The sequence below is a fragment of the Pantherophis guttatus genome, chromosome 1 (genome assembly GCF_059756535.1).
Source record: "Pantherophis guttatus breed Tessera chromosome 1, ASM5975653v1, whole genome shotgun sequence".
NCBI lineage: Eukaryota > Metazoa > Chordata > Lepidosauria > Squamata > Colubridae > Pantherophis > Pantherophis guttatus.
Window position 1 is genome coordinate 132,755,915 of NC_142063.1, and position 15,402 is coordinate 132,771,316.

Sequence of the window (15,402 nt, forward strand, 5' to 3'; positions counted from 1 at the left end):
TAAAGGTTTTTAATAATTTTTAAATTGCCATTTTCTCTCTGTGTATGTACTCCTACAGTTAAAAGCTTTAAGAAAGGGGGAAAGTAGCATTTAAATTGGGAAAATGACATAGGAAAGAAATTAAATGGTCCTCTAATTAGAGAGTCTCAATAAAATTTGGAGTCAAATGTCGACTTTAAAATAAAAATTAAAAGCTCAGGAAAGTCCTTCTGACCTATGCACAATATGATTTAATGGTAAAATTCACATAAATGCTCAGTCAGAGAAAGGATGGGAGAGAGAAGCTTTTTCTTGTGGTCATACTACATAGGTCTTGATTTTGTAACAACTTGAATTCCTTTGTGTTCTTTATATTAAAAATGAATGCAAAACAGATTGATGGCAATTAGGGTATCTTCTTATTCTGTTATATAATGATATTTAAAATGCTTCAACAAGATGACAGTGGATATTGCCACTGCTAAGAAAAAATCTGGGTTATGTGCGGTATATATGATCAAGATGATAGTGTTTGCCCCTTGTTTTATTACCTAAAAACTCAAAATCCATCCTTCCCTTAGGAGAGCATATATTTTTGCATTCATTGATTGTAATGCTTTATTATTCATTGAGAAGGTTTGCAGCTGTGGAATGAATGGCAGGCTTTTATTCAACCATTTGTCCTCATAACTGAAGAATACAAGAAAGTCCAAGTCCATTAATAATGCAATATTCCCACATATCTTTTTTTCATGAAGATAATACGTTACAAGATGACAACTGTACCTTTTCTTTTCCTAGTGTTTCTCAGGAGGTTTTTTTAGCTTAGAATATACTCTGAATTAAGACTAGGTATTTTAATGCTCCTACACACCACCAGAAAGCATTTTCAGGAGGACACACCAAAGAATTCTGAGGCATTTTTTAAGTAGACAATTAAATTATACAATAGTAATTGATGAAATTGTAAATGGAGCATGCTAAAGCTTCAGTGTAATTTTGGTTTTGGATAACAACATGGGATACATTGGGCCAGATGTTTCAATCCATGAAAAGGATCTGATTAGGAAGAACAGAAAAGTTGATAATTATGGCAGTTCACACTACCTGTTTCGCTACCCTAATGAAATTAATAAAATGGATTACTATATGGCAATAAATAATCATCCTATAGAAAAACATTTATCATTAGTCTCGGTCTTAAAAATCTATTCAACATTTTAGAATACAGATAGTCCTCACCTTACAATTGTTCATTTAGTCACCATTCAAAGTTATAATGGCACTGAAAAATGTGACTGATGACCATTTTTCACACTTATGACCCCTGCAGCATGCCGTGGTCATGTGATTTACATTCAGATTACAATTGGCTCATATTTATGACGGTTGCAATGTCTTGGGGTCATGTGATCTCTTTTTGCGACCTTCTGATGAGCAAAGTCAATGGGGAAACCAGATTCACTTAACAACCAGGTTACTAACTTAACAACTGAAATGATTCACCTAACAAAGGTGGCAAGAAAAGTCGTAAAATGGGACAAAACTCACTTAACAAATTTCTCTTTTAGCAACATAAATTCTGGGCTCAATTGTGGTCCTAACTCGAGGGCCACCTGTAATGGCCAAATATTCAAAAGCATTGTATAGCTGGTGCAAAAAATTCAAGTTGTATCACTGTTACACTGATGAGATGATGTTGAATCTAATACGATAATTATTTTTCAAAAGAATATGAAACAAATCTGTTGGAAAAGGTACCAGGCATCTCTGATTGCAGACATTTACATATTGATATTTGATAACCATATCAAAAAAGAGAACATTGTTTTCATAATAGAAGTGGAGGGTATCAAGTTGAGGAAGACTATGCTGAGAATTAAGCTTGAGAACATTTTACCTCTCAGTTTTGTTAGAAATGTATGCTTCTATTTTATTGAATTACAGGCTCCAACTTTGTTTTGAAGCAACCATCCAAAGAAAGCATACAGGAATAAATCTGTTATTGGAAACCATGAAGGATCCTTGATGCTCTCTGAGCTTGATTGTTTTCTTGCAGATGTTTCATTACTCAAACTAGGGAACATCATCAGTGCTAGACCTCTCATTTCAAAACTGAGATACAAATATCCTCCTTTATTGAAAACCATGTGATATCTCCTACTTTGCTCTTTGCTTAGCACCCCTTGCCAAATCATAAGCAGTAAAATATGAGTCTCAGTAAAAAAACAAAAACAAACACAACTTGGAGTGGACACATTTCTAAGTATTCTGTACCTCTCCCAAAAATCAGCATCTAAATCAGTGTTGTGGTGTATGGTCATTGTTATTGACCTGTTCTCCTATTTATATGGATTTTTTAAAAAAAATTTCCTATTGCAAAGAAAGCAAGTAATGCATTTGCAAGGTAGTCCATACAAGAAGCAACTCAGAAGTACTAGTTCTAATGTAAGGTTGCATTAACAGATTTTTGAAAGTCTGGAAAGTCTGGAAATCCAAATCTCCCCCCCCCTCAACTTTACAGTCCTAAAAATCAGGGTGGGTACCTTTTGAGATATTTGCCATCGACACCCCCTTGCTGTTGCTCATCTGACTATTGTCTAGTCTGAGGTGCTCCTTGTTGTCTCCTGAGATCATCCCACACTCTGTTACAAAATGATCTCAAATCCTTCCAAACTTTACATTCTTCTAGAAAATATTAATATTTTATAAATTAATTATACATATAAGGGGTACCCACAGGAGAAAGGCATGTTTTAAATGTTGCTGAGCTGTGAGCTACACAGAAGCTATGCGTGTAGCTGTGAGCTACATTCGACATTTCAACATCATTGAGACATCCTGCCTGTTTGGAGGGAGGATAATAATAGACATTTTAATAAGAAAATTCAGTTATTCAGAGTGAAACAAAGACTTCTTATGCTGTTGTAACCACAGGGAAAAGCTTATATAAAACGGGCTTTACCTGTCACCCCAAATCCCTCCCTGTAATCTGTTTCCAAGAATGTCCCAAGATAAATGATCTGGGATGCAAACCAAACAGAAAATCCAAGCTAAGAAGCATGTTCATTTGCTGTTGGATTAACACTACAACCTAATCTTCCTTGGCTTACTTATTACTCCCCTCCTTCATTTTAATTTGTGTTACTATCCATAATTGTATTTACCAAAAATAAATGTCATGGTCAGATGGTTTGCTATGAAAAATTAGCAAAAAGCCCAAAACCAAGGAATTTTACAAGCCGCTCACATTATGTTCTGGAAACTGAATTCCTTTTAATTTTGAACATAATCTTTTAAAACAAACAGTTGCAGCTGCTTTAAACAACATTTTACACAGAGTGCTCAACTGATCATAATATTTCAACATTAGCATGTCATATTAAATCTCAGCAGAAAAGATTAAACCTGTTTTATAAACTTCCATGTTGAATCCCATTGTTTTGAAAGCTTGTTTTGGCTAGGCATGCTTCTCTCAAATCTTTTGAGAGACCATACACATGAATGCATTTCGATTCAGTACGAGGCTGCTTTAAAACCCAATCCAGTACTCTATGCATTTTGGCCAAGAAATGCCTTACATTCATGGTCAAGGAAGCAAGGCAGCAAAATAATAATAATAATAATAATAATAATAATAATAATAATAATAATAATAATAATAACAACAACAACAACAACAACAACAACAACAACGACCTGAGAGCTTTTATTATCCCTGTTTTAATAATGCAATTTTATACAAGTGTGGCTCACTTAAAACTATATTGTTTCTGTGGATCTTGGATTTTTCTACATAGTGCTCCAGCCAAATCCTATTTGTTTTGTTTTGTTTAGTTTAGATTCCAAAGTTTTATTAGAACTTAGAAGAGAAAGCATCAGCTTGCAAATGAAGCCTAATTTTATGGATTTCAAATGAAAACAAGAACTGAAGGGTTGGAAAACACTGACAACTTCCCTCCCCAAAAGTGGGATATTATAATTGTGATGGAATGTAGTGACGAGGTGGATTCCCAGGAGAGAGGGGGTCATTCCAGAAGAGTAAGAAGCAACTCAGTCCAGATATTACAGTGCATTCAGAAAGTATTCAGACCCCCCCCCCTTTTTTGGCAATTTTGTTATGCTGCAGCCTGATTCTATAGTTGTTGAAATTGATTTTTTTCTCATTAATCTACATTCAGTACCCCATAATGACAAAGTGAAAACAGAATTTTAGAAATGTCTGTAAATTTATTAAAAAGAAAAAAAAACTGAAATATCACATTGGCATAAGTATTCAGACCCTTTGCAACAACACTTGAAATTTAGCTCAAGTACCTCACGTTTCTCTTGATTGTTACTGACATGTTTCTACACCTTGATTGGAATCGACCTGTGGTAAATTAAATTGATTGGACATGATTTGGAAAGGGACACACCTTTCTATAGAAGGCTCCACAGCTGACAATGCATACTGTAGCAGAGCAAAAGCCACGAGGTCATAAGAACTGCTTGCAGAGCTCAGAGATAGGATTTGCAAGCGACAGATCTGGGGAAGGCTACAATAAATTTTCTGTTGCACTGATGGTTCCTAAGAGCACATGGCCTCCATAATTCTCAAATGGAAGAAGTTTGGCACAAACAGGACTCTTCCAAGAGCTGGTTGCCCAGCCAAACTGAGCAATCAGGAGAGAAGGGCCTTAGATCCTGTGTGGAGATGGGACAGAGTTCCAGAAGGACAACCATTACTGCAGCCCTCCACCAATCTGGGCTTTATGCCAGAGTGGCTAGACAGAAGCCTGTCTTCAGTGAAAAACACATGAAAGAGTTTGGCTTAGAGTTTGACAAAAAAAAAAAAAAGCACAGTCCTCTCAGACTGTGAGGAACCAGATTCTCTGGTCTGATGAAACCAAGATTGAACTTTTTGGCCTCAATTCTTAATGTTATGTCTGGAGGAAACTAGGCACCGCTTATCACCTGCCCAATATCATCCCAACAGTGAAGCATAATGGTGGTAGCATCATGCTATGGGGGTGTTTTTCAGCAGCAGGGACTGGATGACTGGTCATGGTGGAGGGAAAGCTTAATGTAGTAAAGTACAGGGATATCCTCAGTGAAAACCTGTTCCACACACTCAGGACCTGAGACTGGACCGATGGTTTACTTTCCAACATGACAACGATCCTAAGCACATAACCAAGACAACACAGTGGCATAGGGACAATTCTGTCACTGTTATTAATGAGGAAAAAAATGAATTTCAACAACTGTAGAATCAGTTGTTTCTACAGTTACAAAACAAAATTGTTTTGTATAACAAAATTGACAAAACTGAAAGGGATCTGAATACTTTCTGAATGCACTGTATGTGTGAAAGAAAGAGGGTGAATATAGCCCCTCTCTAAACATTCACAGTGTCTTCAGTCTGGCAAGATTCTGGCTATAGATGTGAAAACATAAATAACTCCTCTTGTAAGAATCACAATTTGTCTTTCTTGGTTTTGGGCCTAACAACAATTGGCCTAAAAGGCAGTTGTCACAGAAAGAAAGGAAATTGAGCAAGGGGAAAAGGATAAGTAAGTTCAATGTAATCTGTATTTAATCTATTGCCATTACTGGGCAATTGTTTGTAAGAACATAGGTTCTACAAAATGGTGGTGCACATTGCACTAAATGTATATGATAGTTTTAAGTTTTTGACCATTGGACGTTTTCAAGTGACTTATGAATATGATAGGTCAAAGAAGTCATGAAATGTTAACAAGCATGAAAAGTGTTTATGTGCTGTGCTAGAGAAACCTAGGAAAGCCCCCCCCTCCCCCTTTAATGCAATTTTTATGAGTTTCTGAAAGCAATCTTGAGTCTTTCAATTTGGCTCTAGAGCTATGTGCAAAACTTTAAAAAATAATAATTTCTGCAGTCTTGCACAGTTTCTTCAGCAAGATGGATAACTTTTGCCTGATATAGATAGATCCTTACATCTTAACGTTAGTCTTTAGTGCCCTAAGATGCCTTGTTACCTTGTTCCTTTTTATTGTATTTTCCGAGCTCATATTAGCCTAAAATCAGTGCTAAGAAAAATGATATAAAAGCTCAGCAGTAACTCTCTCACTATGCAAAGGCACCTTCCTCAAGAAATGAACAAATCTGGCATTATTTTATTTTCTTTCTAATTTAACTGATTTGTGACAGGTTTTCCCCAGTACACAAATTCAACATTTTAATAGCATGCTCTGCTTGGCGGTATTTCTTCCAATAATTGCATTTTACAAGCATTTGCTACTAACAGAAGATTTTTGTGTGTGTATGCGTTCACCTAATACGCACATTTGGAATGCATTTTTTAAAAACATGAATTGCTTTGCATGAAAAAAATTCAGGATATCAGCATATGATTCAGCTTCAGTACATATATTGGGGAAATGAATCACAATCCATACGAATTACCTACTCCACTCTGGCCCAGTCTTGCCTTTTATGCATATGCCATATGAGGTAAGATTTCTGTGCCCATTTTATACCAGCAAGGTTTCCAGGAGATAAGGCGAACAGAAAAATCAACATATGTGGTTGTTCAAGTAAACTTTTTCAAGCTGTCTGTGAGGGGAAAATGTCCTTATCCAGTAAAATATAGCAGCCATTTTACTGTTTGTCTTTTCCTATGCTCCAATGGACTCCACCCCATGATTCATCTTCATTGTCATGTATGGAAAGCCATTGTAGAATGGAGTAGTTCTTGAGGTATTGATCTAGGAATGGGTGACGTAGGTTCTAGCCCATCTTCAGCTATGGAAGCTCACTGACTGAGTTTGGGCTAAGCCACTTTTCTCTATGCAACCTACATCACTAGCTTCTTGTGGTGGGAAAAATTAGGAAGCGCACAACCTTGCTTGCATTTTGCAAAGCTATAGAAACAATCCTACTCTGAAGGGTTTGGGGAAAAGATGGCATGCCTGGATCTTATTCATAACATGTGTTATTTTGGTTTATATTTATTCTGTAAATCGCCTCAAGCTGTGAGAGGTATCGAGATTAGTGTAAATATATACACACACAACATACAAAAATATGGGTGGGGAGGTGGTCCTTGGTGCTCTCTGAATTTGGTTGTTTTCTTTCAGATGTTTCATTACCCAAACTAGGAAACATCATCAGTGCTAGTAAGGAGGGGCATGTGTAGAACTTTCAAAAGACCCAAAAAGTCTTTCTCCTCCCCTCAGGCAGATATCATTAAGTAATGTTGATCCCTGTAACAAGTATCTCACTTGAAATGCTCAAACATCATTGACCAAGGTCTATTTTTAGCTACTTACCTTTCTATTCATCCTAATTTTCACCAAGCAGATGTGACCACTTGCCAACCAGAAACTGGATCTGAGGGAGTTTTCTGAAGCTTGTAATTGCTCGTCTATATAAAACTCATTAAACCTTTGTGTAGAGAGGCAACATCTGTTTGGCTTATCCCTTTTAAAATTAAGGACACTGAGTCACGTGCATTTCAGAACAAAGTGCTAGATAAATTCTAGGTGGAATGTTCTCTGTAAGCACTGAGGAGGAAAACTCATCAAAATTCTTCAGTCCACGGACTCCTGTTTGGTGGCTATGTCTGTCTTTAGAAAAACATTGCCGACTTAGAAAATCATTCCCCAGAGCTATATACAGTAGCTCCTGTATGTTGTGACCTGTCATGAAAATGCAGACATGAATGATTAGCGATGAGAGGCCAACAGGAGTGCAGAAGCCAACGCTGCCTTGTCTGTAGACATGCCAACACATTCTTCACTCTTTTAGTAAGACAGCTGAAAGGCAGCTTACTTTCATTGTTTCCTGCAGTCCTTTGTCTTTCTTTTCCGTGTCTGGCAGGGCACCCAGTTCTAGCCACAAATATATTTTTTTTGCTGCAAGAATAGGGCTTGTTAAGGCAGGTTGGAAAGCAGCATCTGCTCTGCAGTAGCCAGCAGTGCTGATTTCATCACTGCTTCTACCTTGTTTAAAGGGCAATTGCTCTGCAATGAATATTAGATTTGGCCTGTTCATATGACCTCATGCATATATCAAGTTAGGCATATATTCGCATGGGTATACATTCATATATATACAAATATATATATACCTCTATCTCTCTTTTTCTCATCTGCCTATCATCTAGATTCAGCGATTAGAGAATTGTATAGAATTAGTGCTTCTAAAACTGAGTTACTGGTAAATGTGATTGGTTTGGATATTGGTTCATTGAGAAAAATATATTTTCTGAAATAGGACTTTTTCTGGGAACAGATAGCAGAACATGTTTCCAATGGAAGAGGTGAGTTTTTATTGCATGGCTGCCTTGTAGCTACGTGTGAGTTGTAAAGTTGGTTGGGGCTAGTGAGCTAGGAAGTTAATATCCCAGGTTAATATATCTTCAGATATATTGTATATATGTTATATATATATAATAGGAGATATATTATATAGATAATATATCTCCTGCTTGAACAGGGGGTTGGACAAGAAGATCTCCAAGATCTCTATTATTTTGTTAAGACTTATAGATATATCTGCCTGGTGCTGATAGAAGATCATGTTTCCATAGACCAGATGGCATGATGGCGTTACCACCGGTAGTCCTAAACAACTGGTGAATTTGTTTGGTTTGGTTTGGTTTGACCAGCTGAGAAATGGGCATCAAGATCAATTCTACCTTTTTCTGCATTGTTTTGCATAGTTAAGGAGTTAAGAAAAGTACAGTATTTAATATTGTTGACTATTGCTATATTTTATTCTTTAGGACATTCTACTCTTTATGGTATCAAGTTTATTTTAAAAGTTCCTATTTCATTTCACCTTTCACACTGTGTCCTATCCATTGTTGTTTTTGAACTTCCACTGTTTATGAATCTGAACCAAAATCTTCTGACTACTCTCCAGCACATCTATTTATGCGTTAATTCTGGAGACTATTTGAATAAGAAAGAAACACCCATGACAGAAGGTGAATTTTTCAGGCTGAGGAGTCAAGATAAAACTAGCTCAATCCATCAAAGCAAATATGTCTAATCGCATGTGTGCATTTTCCATTTAACACTTTAATGTTATATACTTTTAATAATAAATTGCCATTAACATTATATATTTAGCAAAACATCTTATGATTTAAATGTTCTTGTAACAACAGGATCCTATTCCAATAATATGCTTATTAGATTCGGGAGGGGGCAATATATTATAAGAATTCAAAAAATGATTACCTAATCCAGTTAGCTGACCCCAAACAATTAAAATTTAAATCAAAACATAACCAGTCATGAACAAGATTAAACCAGTCAGTCATTTTTTAGACAATTTTATCCTTCTTTTATTGTTTTTATAAATAACTCAAGGAAGAAAAAATAGTAGATACAAAATATTAGCGCAAAAAGATAAGATAATTAGCGAAAAAAGATAATCTATATTTCCAATATGATTTGTGTTGATTTCTTGCTGTGAGCTAATGATAAAGACATTTGACTAGGTTAGTGGCTGATTGTATTAAGTATGTGGAATTACAAAGAGCCCAAGTTGTACTATATCTGTTTATTAAAAATACTCAGAAACCCATATCTATCTACAAATATTTCCTACACTGAAATGTTTACAACAGTCCTAAATACATTTAAGATGGATTTTTGAAGAATATTTATGGCCAATAACAGCAAAGAGATATTTTAGTTTTGCAGCCAGTTAGCTTTCACTATTAATGTCTGATGATGATTGATAGGAATTATTATTTTTGTATCATGCATATGTAACTAATGCAAATGAAAATCATTAATGCTAAACAATAGACCAAGTACAGCTACTGACATGTTGCATTTTTAAAAAAGGTTTATTTTCAACATGAAACAGTAGGGAAAAACCCCCTCACATAACTACACTCAGTGTTCACAGAATTATCCACTTCATTTTGCTAAATCTGTCCCAAATGCAGTATAGATGAAGTAGATAACATCACATGACATTGCCAAGAGAAGAAACATGGGACAGATTTAGCAAAATGAAGTGGCTGTTTCAAAATAGTAGTTATAATTAGAAAATCCCAGACAATCTTAGCTAGAGAAAGCACATCTGAAATAAGATTTTAAATAACTTTTTAACTGGGTTGAAAGCTAATTTAACTTTACTTTTTTAACAAATAAAAAGGTAATAGTAAAATGCTCTGTTCCTGAGAATAATTTTGAATGAAAATGTGGATCTTAATAATATGTCCTGTAGAGCAGAAATTGGGCTGATAGTTAATTGACTCAGCTTTCCCAATTCAGTGCAGATACCAGGCTGTGGCGGAGACAGAGAGGAATGAGAATAAAAGTGCCCTTGAAGGTGGAAGAAGACTGAGAAAAAAGGCAATTAAAATATAGTAAAATTGAATGTTGCATGAACTAAAATCCATTCTTGCAACAGGACAGCTTTTTCCTCTGCCCTCTGCCCTCCTTCTTCTACTTCCCACAGTGTCAAGCTCAATGTAGCTGGTAACACTTAGAAAGAAAGAACAACACAGATTTCTGAAAAGTATCTTAATTGCAGCCTGAGGTGAACAAATCTTGAAAATTTTAAGAATGCTGTAAATTCCCAGCTTCTGTTATGGCGAGTCAATTAAGGTGGATTCTGTTTGAAATGCTTTTTTCCTGCTGCTCTTACTGTACATGGGCCAAGTTGCCTCTTCTGAGAGAAACTCAGTGCCTTGTCCTTTGCTTTCTTGCAATATTTAACACTCCAGTCCTCAATGGCAAAAATTTGTGAATATAAAATGGCCCTAAGAAAGAGCCAGTTTGGTGTAATAGTAAAGGCGCTGGCCTAGAAACCAGGAGAGTGTGAGTTCTAGTCCCACATTAGGGATGACAACTGGCTGGATCAGTTACTCTCTTTCAGCTAAACTTGCCTCGCATGGTTATTGTTGTGGGGGGAGTACGAGAAGGAAGGAGTATTAGATATGTTCTGCCTTGAGTTACTTATAAAGTAATAAAAGTAGAATAAAAATCAATCAATCAATCAAACAAACAAACTTTTTGGATCAGAAAGTTATTTGTTTGGTGTTTAATTACATATAATTAATGTAATTAAATAATGTAATTAAAAATTACATTTTTATGTCACCCACATCACTGTTAGGGTGACTCTGAGTGGCTTACATATGTTAAAAGGTAAAAAAAAGTATTTACAAGACAATTAAAATTAGAAGAATTAAATAGAAAAGCTAAAAACCAAGATGATGGGCAACCTATGGAATGGGTATCTTTTCTATCCCATCAGCCAACCCGCAACGTAGCAGGCGTCTGTCTGGGCGCCAGGCCAAGCAGCAGAGCCAGGATTTTAGGGTTTTCCAGAAGGTCAGGAAGGCGAGAGCAGACTTCACCTTCTGGTGAATAGCTCTAGACAAAGTAGTTTTTAGCTCAACATAGTCACAAAGTTCCACACAATGAAGAATTCAGATGATTCGCTCTCTCCCTGACCCTAGAGCAGGGATCTCCAGACATGGCTGGCTGAGGAATTCTGGGAATCGAAGACCATAAATCTTAAAGTTGCCAAGTTTGGAGAGCATATTGTGCCCACATTTAGTTGAACATAGTTACAGCTACTTCTCAGATCATCCTCTTTATCACAAAGATAGAATTGTCTCTATCTCAAATCAGAACAATCTACTACATCCACAGTTTCATTATGTTCCAAGTTAAATATATTAACTCTACAATACTTATATTCAAGTGAATCATAATTTAGATTCCTCCCTTCACCCAAATGGATGGTAAGAAAATGTTTTCAGAATATCTACACAATCTTTCCAGGTAGGAACATGAGTTTCTTCTCATTTAAGGCTAATAGGGGATCTATCTCACATTTTTGCCAGTGTTACGAAGTTGTTTGGTGTGTTAAAATTATGTGCGTGTATTTTTTTTGGGGGGGGGGGAAGTTTTTCATTTTCCTGAATTTTGTAATCAAAAGAGTTCTACATGCAAAGATGCTGAGCACATGCAAATCCCCTTGAGCCCTCAGGATTATATATGTGGAGACGGCAATTTTAAAGAAAGAGCTGAACTATTTAATAATTTTCTTTTGAAAACCATTTACATTAGTATCGGCTTAACAGTAGTTAAGCAAAAGGATTCAGATAAACCAGCAATTATTCTTAAACAGGAAATATGTTCAAAGGATATTGCTTAATGCAATGTGCAAGGAAAATATTCAGTAATCATATCCAAAGGTAATTCTAGAGAAAATTTGGAAATCTACGTGGAAATTTCTAATTTATTTCTTATATGCTAATATTCAGTTGGCTGTTCTGAACAGTTCATTATCATGGAAATTAAATGCAACACAAGTAAATAATATTTGAAGAAAAACCTATCAGGGTCCGTTAGACTCTTTTTATTATCTTTTTATTATATATATCAATATAATAAGATCCTTCCTTCCTTCCTTCCTTCCTTCCTTCCTTCCTTCCTTCCTTCCTTCCTTCCCTCCCTCCCTCCCTCCCTCCCTCCCTCCCTCCTTTCCTCCTTTCTTCCTTGAGGCGTGTGATCATGTATGAATGGAAGAAAGCTTTTTAGCTTTCTATGAATTACGTACAAAAGCTTTTGAGAGCAATTTTGTAACTGCTTGGTCATCATTGCGTAATGAATAGCTCATTTTAAGCAATTGAAAATGATTGATAAGTGAGTGGCTTATAATGTGTTGGCTTTCTATTCTTGAAAGTATAAATAAACATTACAGGATTTTTGAGATCACTTATTATTTTAGGGTTACAGAAAACAAACAGACAAATTTTTAAAAAGGAATTTTTTTAATAATGGTTTTCATTATACACAAACCAGAAAAATGTTTTTAAGTCAGAAGTTTTGTTCTGTCAGTTAACACCCATCAAAATGTTGGTTTTATGGCTGATGTTTCATCATGCCTTGAAACAGTTTTACCTATTAAAACAGGGGTCCCCAACTGGCAGGCCACAGCCCATTACTGGGCTGTGAGCTGTTCAAAACCATTTGCACGAGCAGCGTGCATGCGTGCACAGCACTCGCACAAATACAGCTGCACGTATGTGCATGCTTGCCCTCCCCTTGCACGGAACCATCCCGTCCCCCCCACTGATCCAAAGAGCCCGAAAGGTTGGGGAACTCTATATTAAAGCACAAGTGCAGAGAGCATAGAAAATGCCCTTGAAGGACAGAAGGAACAGCTGCTATCAAGGCATCAGTCAAATAACTGGGTCTTGAAAATAACTTGAGAAAATCTCTTGACAAACCCTTTCTTAGTTCCTGCAAAGATAAAGTGAGCCAAGAGGACACAGATTTTATAATTGATATATTAAAGTAGTCCTGACCTATATGGCATTGGTTGTTTTGTCTGGTCTATCTTATAAGGCTGACAAAGAGGAAAATAATATGGGAAGCAGGCCTCTTCTTTCCGTTGAGCTGTAAGATCAGCACAACGTTCCTCCTTTCTGGAATGCATCAAAAATATTAATTAAAAGCTAAGCCTTAATTTTAAGAATAGTACCTATAAAAGAGAACATTTGTAGTTCAGGGTTGGAACTGTGGGGTCCTTGGTGCCTCCTTAACACTGATGATATCATCTAGTTGGGGCTCCCCTTGAGGAGCACTCGGAGGCTCCAACTGGTGCAGAATGCGGCTGCGCGGGTACTTATGGGGGCGACATGGCGCTCCCACGTGACACCTCTCCTGCGCGAGCTGCATTGGCTTCCAGTGGTCTTCCGAGTGCGCTTCAAGCTGCTGGTTCTCATCTTTAAAGCGCTCCATGGCTTAGGACCCGGTTATTTACGAGACCACCTTCTGCCTCCAATAACCTCCCACCGGCCAACACGCTCCCACAGAGAGGGTCTCCTCGGGGTGCCGTCTGTCAGGCAATGTCGGCTGGCGACCCCCCGGGGAAGAGCCTTCTCTGTGGGGGCACCCGCCCTCTGGAATGAGCTACCCCCAGGGATACGACTAATCCCGGACCTCCGGACCTTCCGCCGGGCCCTGAAGACTTTTTTATTTCAGCAAGCCGGACTGGGTTAAAAATTTTTAATTGGGTGTATTTTATGGGTAAGGAGTTTTAAATTGGAGAAGCCAAAGATAATTTAATTTTGTTTTTAATTGCATTTTAATATTTGTATTGTGTGTTTTAATTTTGGCTGTTCACCGCCCCGAGTCCTTCGGGAGAGGGGGCGGTATAAAAATGTAATAAATAAATAAATAAATAAATAAATAAATAAATAAATAAATAAATAGTTGGGTAATGAAATGTCTGCAAGAAAACAACTATGCTCAGAGAGCACCAAGGACCCAATAATTTAAGAACAGTGCCTAAGCATTTTGTTAAGGTTGTTCCTTTTCTCTTTCAGTAATTTTTCCCATTACACTTGTGTTTTGTTTCAGGAATAGTTTGTGATCTGTGAATGCATCCATTGTGATCTCTAAACCATGACTTATAAAACAGTAAACTATGGCTGAGACATATTAAGAGCATTTTTGATAGGTAGTCAGAAAATAGTAAAGCATCCATCAGTCATCAAGAACATTTTTCTAAATGCAAAGAGGAGAAATGTCTCAATATTTCTTTTAAGATTCCACAGGACAAGCTTTATCGTAACTTCTTTCATAATATTTCACAACAGGCACCGTTCCTAACTATTTCTACTGTGCCTATCTAATCCTTCTCCTCTAACCATAGAATTTACCTTAGCTCTGCTCTGATATTTGGTCTCTTCAGTGAAGAGAATGCTACACTATCTGTGCTGTAACAAACTAGGGAGAAAAAAAGAGTAAATAATGAAAAGCAATTCGAGAAAGGTCCCTATGGAGACAAGGCTGCAATCCAAAGATTAAAGAGAATTTCAGCTTCCAGACTGGAAAAAAAAATCTCCAAGACTTCAAAGACAGAAGTAATTGCATTAGGATTTGGAGACCATCATGACTGTACTACTGTAATTTATATGTATAATCTTCCCCATCTTAATATCAAGCCTGAGCCAGTACTATGTTAAACAGAAGCAGTCTGGGATATTTTCAATATTGTTGGATTCAGTATTCCTATCTATGACCAGTGGCCATGTTTATGGGGATTAGAGTTAAAACAGTTTTGTGTTTAACATGCAATGTGATATGAAAATGCCATCATACATCAAATTTTGAATGCCTGATTGCATTAGAATAGAAGCTGAATGTATGCCCAATATTTTTACATGCATGCATGGCAAAAAAAAAATATGATCCATAGATTTTCAGGCCAAAGTTCAGCATCCAGTCTGCATGTCTAATTTTGATGCAGCTGATTAGGCAAGAAAAGTATCTTCAGTTCCAAGAGAATTGAAATGCTGCTCTTGCCCCAAACAGATTCTGCTGCATCATAGATGAGTCAGAATATATGGAATCCATGCATGTGCAAAAATGCACAACATATATTGTGAAAAGAGACATTCAAGAAAAAAAA

General features: G+C 36.7%; 1 protein-coding gene across 7 annotated transcripts in view; it reads right to left on the bottom strand.

Moving 5' to 3' along the window:
- Positions 1-15,402, bottom strand: part of NCKAP5 (NCK associated protein 5) — a 674,857-nt gene that overhangs the window by 452,526 nt on the left and 206,929 nt on the right. The window lies entirely within an intron of this gene.